Consider the following 6,000-nt stretch of genomic DNA (forward strand, 5'->3'; position numbering starts at 1 on the left):
GGAGTGTCCTTAACCAGGTATGATGCTTTCATCAAAGCTCCGACGATTAACCCTCGCCTTCCTTGCGTCGTCCAGGCAACAGCCGTGCTCGTTTTACAGTTTGGTGAGCCAAACTACTGCAGCCAGGGCACTGACTAGTCAAACAGATGACCCAGCGGCTTAGCAATAGCCAGAACAACAGAGGCTAGCCCTGACTTGGGCTGGATGGAAGGCAGGGCGCTGAACCCTTGGGAAGGTTGAATCTCACTTGGCCCAACAGCAACCCCTACCAACAGGGAACAGCAGGCTCACTCTTCCTTCGCTGGAAAGGTGTGGTTGAGATGCAGGACTAATGGAGAGAAAGCAGAGAAAACAGGGAGCTTTATGTTAACAGGACAATCAGGGGGGCTTAGAATGGGGGGCTGGTTGGGGCTTCAGAGTCCAAGCAACTGGTATAAGGAGTGTAGACGCAGCCTATGGCGAGAGAAGGGGTTTTTCCGTCACTGTAGGAACACCACTTCCCTAGGCCAATGGAAAGGTTCTTCTGCTGCCCTGGTTGTGTCTACACTAGGTCAGATTTTTCACACCCCTGAGCGACGAAGGTACATCAGCCCCAGTTTTAAGTGTAGACCAGGCCTCAGTGTTGGTAGCACAGCTGCTCTGCTAGATCTCTCCCGCACTCAGAGCCACAGGCCTGTGGCTGTGAACGATGCAGGAGAATCACCCTTAGCTAGCAGCAGTATTGAAGTTTTTATCCTCTTTGTGGGTCTCTCCCACCAGAGGGCAACATAATCACCAGCTCACGAGCCACCAAGCCAATTCCATACGAGAGGCAGGAAGATCCTTGTCGAGGGAGCTGGGGGATGCAGCGGGAGGGCCGTGGTTTTGGCCAGCATTGGTAACCGCGTTCCATTGTGTGGTTTCTCCTCAGACAAAGTCCCACTCGCTTCTGAGAGGGGCCTTCGATGCGTTTAGGGGTGGCAGAGGATGTGTGGCAATGCCAGGCCCAGCCTCCTTTGCCCTTCCTTCCCAGGTATGTAGCCCCCTGGCCAGAGTTTGGGATGGGTACTGGGCTGTAGGAAGGAGTGGGGAGGTGGAGGACCAAGCCAGGAGTTGCCTTCCCACAAGGTCCTGCTTTCAGAGACAGTGAGGCAGCATGTTGATTCCTTCCCCAATTGGTCCCTGTTTCCAGAGGGAGACTGGGCCCTGAGTTGTAGATGTTGAGTCCAAAGCAGCGGCTTGTTTTGTTTGAGGACAAGGCCAGCGGTTCCTTGGCTCAGGGAATCCGAAAGGCCCAAACCATGCCTCTCCTCCTCCCTTCACGGCGGCCACAAGGAGCAATCTACACAGCTCTCACTCTCAGCACTAGGCCAATCTCCTGCTCTCCCAGCAAAGGAAACAGCCAGGTTATTGCTGCGAAACAAGAGGATTTCTAAAGGCGGAGCGAAACTGGAACTGTAATGAGATCGTCTGAACTCTCCTCGCCCCCTACATTTCCATGGTGCCTTCCATTCCTCCGGGGCTTCATAACCGATAAAGGCTCACCAGCCTCCTTTGACTGCTAGCCCTGCCCAACAGAGTAGGAAACTGAGGCACGGACGGGGAAGTGACTTGTCCAAGGTCACCCAGCAGGCCAATGGCAGAGCTGAGAATAGAATGTAGGTCTCCTGACTGCCCTGTGCTTTAACCATTAGGCAAAGCTCCCTCCTCTTCGCAGGAGGGGTGCCCCTAACAGTGCACGCTAAGGTGGGACCACATCTGCAGTCCTCAACGACTGCCGTGCCCTGAGCTAAAGGAGTGACTAGCTCAAACCAGCCGAGACTTTTATATCGGCCAAATTCCCACTGTGGTTAGACACCCTCTTACTGCCCCTTGCAGCCAAAGGTTTTATCTACAGGTTCACAGTCCGAGCGAGAGCTCCATGTCCATGGGGGAGTTTGGCAGTTGGAGCTTGCACATCAAGGGTGCATGTATGCCGTGAACGTGGGCACAGCGGCCCATGGGCGCACCTGCAGCGGGAGGGGCGCGGTGACATCAGCGTGTCAGCCTTTGTAGCGAGCCCTTGCACATCAGGTGCATGCAAGCGAGCGCCTGGACCTGTGCAGAACACGTGTGCACTTCAGCGTGTCCCCTGTGCCCCTGTAGCATGCACAGGTGAGCACGGGCAGACCGCGTGTGCCCTTCAGTGCATAGACGGGGAGCATGTGTCAGGATCTCGGCGTGTGAGTGTGCATGGCGGCGTTGGAAGAAAAATAAGTTGCTAAACCCCCCCGCCCCCCACGCGCCACAATATGCCGTAGGGAAAGTCAGCGATACCCCGATGGAACGTTAGCAACTAGCTCAGTGTAACGGGGAGCCCACGGGGAGCTTGGACGGGGTCATCCCTGGGCCTGGGGGTGGGAGTGGGTCTCTGGTGAAACTGACCAGCCCTGAATCCTAGAGGGAGGACTCCCCTGTGTGTCCGCCACAGAGGGTCTGGGAGAAGCTCACGGTTCAGATTTCAGCATCTCCTCAGCTCCAGGCTGACAAGCTCTCCCTTGAATTACAGGCCAAACAGCAGCAGGAGGGAGAGGGGGGCACTGGTGGGGGCTTGGCAGGAGAGAGAGGGGGCTCGGCAGGAGGCGGGGGGGGGGCTCGGCAGGAGGGGCTCGGCAGGAGGGAGAGGACACTGGTGGAAGCGGGGGGGCTCGGCAGGAGGGAGAGGGGGCACTGGTGGGAGCGGGGGGGCTCGGCAGGAGGGAGAGGGGGCACTGGTGGGAGCGGGGGGGCTCGGCAGGAGGGAGAGGACACTGGTGGAAGCGGGGGGGCTCGGCAGGAGGGAGAGGGGGCACTGGTGGGAGCGGGGGGGCTCGGCAGGAGGGAGAGGGGGCACTGGTGGGGGCGGGGGGGCTCGGCAGGAGGGAGAGGGGGCACTGGTGGGGGCGGGGGGGCTCGGCAGGAGGCGGGGGGCACTGGTGGGGGCGGGGGGGCTCGGCAGGAGGAAGGGGGCTCTGGTGGAGGCGGGGGGGCTCGGCAGGAGGGAGGGGGCAGTGGTGGGGGCGGGGGGCTCGGCAGGAGGCGGGGGGGCATGGTGGAGGCGGGGGGGCTCGGCAGGAGGGAGGGGGGCACTGGTGGAGGCAGGGGGGCTCGGCAGTGGGCGGGGGGCACTGGTGGAGGCGGGGGGGCTCGGCAGGAGGAAGGGGGGCACTGGTGGAGGTGGGGGGGCTCAGCAGTGGGCGGGGGGCACTGGTGGAGGCGGGGGGGCTCGGCAGGAGGAAGGGGGCACTGGTGGGGGCGAGGGGGCTCAGCAGTGGGCGGGGGGCACTGGGGGGGCGGGGGGGCTCGGCAGGAGGGAGGGGGCACTGGTGGAGGCGGGGGGGCTCAGCAGTGGGCGGGGGGCACTGGGGGGGCGGGGGGGCTCGGCAGGAGGAAGGGGGGCACTGGGGGGCTCGGCAGGAGGGAGGGGGGCACTGGTTGAGGCGGGGGGGCTCGGCAGTGGGCGGGGGGCACTGGGGGGGCGGGGGGGCTCGGCAGGAGGAAGGGGGGCACTGGTGGAGGCGGGGGGGCTCAGCAGTGGGCGGGGGGCACTGGGGGGCTCGGCAGGAGGGAGGGGGACACTGGTGGGGGCGGGGGGGCTCAGCAGTGGGCGGGGGGCACTGGTGGAGGCGGGGGGGCTCGGCAGGAGGAAGGGGGGCACTGGGGGGGGCCGGGCTCGACAGTCCAGGGGGTGGGGAGCCGGAAGGGGCCAGGTAGCCAGGCTGAGATAAAGTTCTTGCTGCGGGCCGGGGCAGCCTCCGTCCCCCCCCCGCGCGGGATCCCCCCGGGGAAGGCGCCCGCTGCTCCCAGGCCCTCCCGGTCCAGCCCGGCCCCTTCCCGCCGGGACCCTGGAGCCCCTGAAACGGTTCAAAGGGCTCCAGCCGCCGGGCCCCCCCGCGGTCTGCCCCACTTCTGGATGCAGCCGCCCGGGGGCGATGCAGCCCCGCCCGGAGCCTGTAACGCGGCCGGATCAGACTGTGCCGGGGGGGGGCACTGGATTCTGCCCCCGGCCCGGGGGGGCCTGGACTCGGCCGGCCTGGCTGCGCGGATTCCGGATTTGTTCCTTGCCTGGACCCCCCCCCCACCCGAGCCCCCCCCGCGGGGTCCTCACCTCGCCGCGGCGCGGATCCCAAGGGCGCGCTGCCCCCCGGCCCCAGCCCCGGCCGCCTGCCCGGATCCCCTGGAAGCGGGGCGGGGCGGGGCGGGGGGGCCGCTTTGCCATCCAGCCGCCCCAGCCCCCGGGGACTCCGCGCGGGGGCTGCCGCTGCTCCGGGGGGGGGCTGGGGGCGCGGCGCGGCGCGGCTCGGCTCGGCTCTTCGGGCAGCTCGCTCGCTGCGCCGGCCCGGCTGCCCCCTTCTCCAGCTCCCTGCGGGAGGGCACCCGCCTCGCCTTGCAGCGGCTCCGCGGGGTCGCAGCGCCGGCCGTGTTCCCGCAGTCGGGGGGGGGCGGATATTTTTAGCGGCAGGCTGCTCCAGGCCGGGGAAGGGCGTCGGCAGCGCTGGGAGGCTGCAGCCGGGCAGGGGAGCCCGCTGGGCTCTGGGGACAGAAGGGCCACGAGGAGCCCCCCCAAAGCAGCCCCTTCCCCCAGCAAAGGGGGATGCCCCAGCTGCATGGCCCACCCTGAGCACGAGCAACAGCCTCCGAGGGGTGGAGCTGCCCGGAGCCCGGCCCCTCATGCCTGGGGGCCAGGCTAGCCCTAGAGAGCGCTGAGCGCCATTCCTAGCCTCTGCCACTGCCCCCCCCGTGTGTCCTCGGAAAAATCACTTCATCTCTCAGGCCCAGATCCTCCAAGGGATTTAGCGTCCTCACATCCATTGATTCCTATACCTTTGGAGGAGTTGTACCTCAGTTCTCCACCCGTCCAACGGGTCACAGTTTCTCCCTGGCGTCCTGATGCTGAATTGGGCATGGTTCTGGGGGAAGATGTAGTTGGGGTTGGTCCTGCTTTGAGCAGGGGGTTGGACTAGATGACTCCTGAGGTCTCTTCCAACCCTAATCTTCCATGGTTCTATTTCTTAATGGCATGAGATGGTTTGGGCCTGATTTTCGGGGAGGGACTCACGCTGGGCTCTGCTGGTGCGTCCTGTGCCGTGCATGCCCTTTGGCACATGCAATGCTGCAGGAGTTTGCATCTGTGCACAAATGCATTTGGCACTGACCAGCAGTAGGCAAGGGGGTTAATGCCCCAAAGGCGTGTCCGCTGAAGGGCGCCGGGGCAAAGCTATGAGTGCACATATGGGGTTGGGGGGAACTTGAAATCAGGCCCTTAAAGCCACATTTTCAGAGGACGGAGCCAAAGCACCAGGTGAAATACACACAGCCTTGTTGTTTTCACAACCCCTTACATTTGTACATACAAACCTCTGGTAACTGCTAGCCCAGCCTGTCTTCTGCATAGGGGTGTAGCTAGGAAAACGGGGTGCAGGGTTGGGACCTCCCTGTGCCCAGCTACCCCACAGCCGTTGTGGAACATAGAGCAGATTCATGTTGCTTTATGTCACAGCTGGGATCAGGCAGCTGTGGTACTGGGATCGGGGCCGTGAACAGTGCTATAAAGGCACCTTTGTCCCACATCCCATCTAGACTGTCATTTGTCCCACATCCCATCTAGACTAACATTTGGCTAATTCCCAAAGCTGTTGTGAAACTTAATTGATCAGGGCGAGCTCCTCAGATGACAGCTCTATAGAGGTCTGATCCAACGTCTGCTGACATCTGTAGGGGCTGGACTGGCCCCAGCAGCGTATCGTAGCTGTTCTCCTGCATCTTATATATTCTGTTATCCTTGTATATTCCCCAAGCACGGCGCCCACAGCTTTTCAATGTATCAAACTCCATCCCCCATGTCAGTACCCTGCAGTATGAGTGGGTCGGGGCTGGTCAATGGTCATCTTTGCATGCTAGCTCATATAAACTTTTCTGATGCTTACCAGGAAAATTCAGGTTCCATTCCTGTCTGCACTGGGGATCCAAGTCTATTTTTGGAGGCTTTAAAAATACTCACAG

General features: G+C 62.9%; 1 protein-coding gene across 2 annotated transcripts in view; it reads right to left on the reverse strand.

The window, feature by feature from the left end:
* Nucleotides 1–4,250, reverse strand: part of RASL10B (RAS like family 10 member B) — a 28,205-nt gene extending 23,955 nt beyond the window's left edge. Inside the window, exon 1 of one of the 2 annotated variants that reach the window (XM_043499440.1) lies at nt 4,106–4,250. The gene's annotated coding sequence lies outside the window, so the exon portion shown is untranslated. The remainder of the gene's footprint in view (nt 1–4,105) is intronic. The other variant, XM_043499439.1, reaches the window with a different exon arrangement.
* Between the last annotated feature and the right edge of the window lie 1,750 nt (nt 4,251–6,000).

This window comes from Dermochelys coriacea, chromosome 17 (genome assembly GCF_009764565.3).
Source record: "Dermochelys coriacea isolate rDerCor1 chromosome 17, rDerCor1.pri.v4, whole genome shotgun sequence".
Classification (NCBI taxonomy): domain Eukaryota; kingdom Metazoa; phylum Chordata; order Testudines; family Dermochelyidae; genus Dermochelys; species Dermochelys coriacea.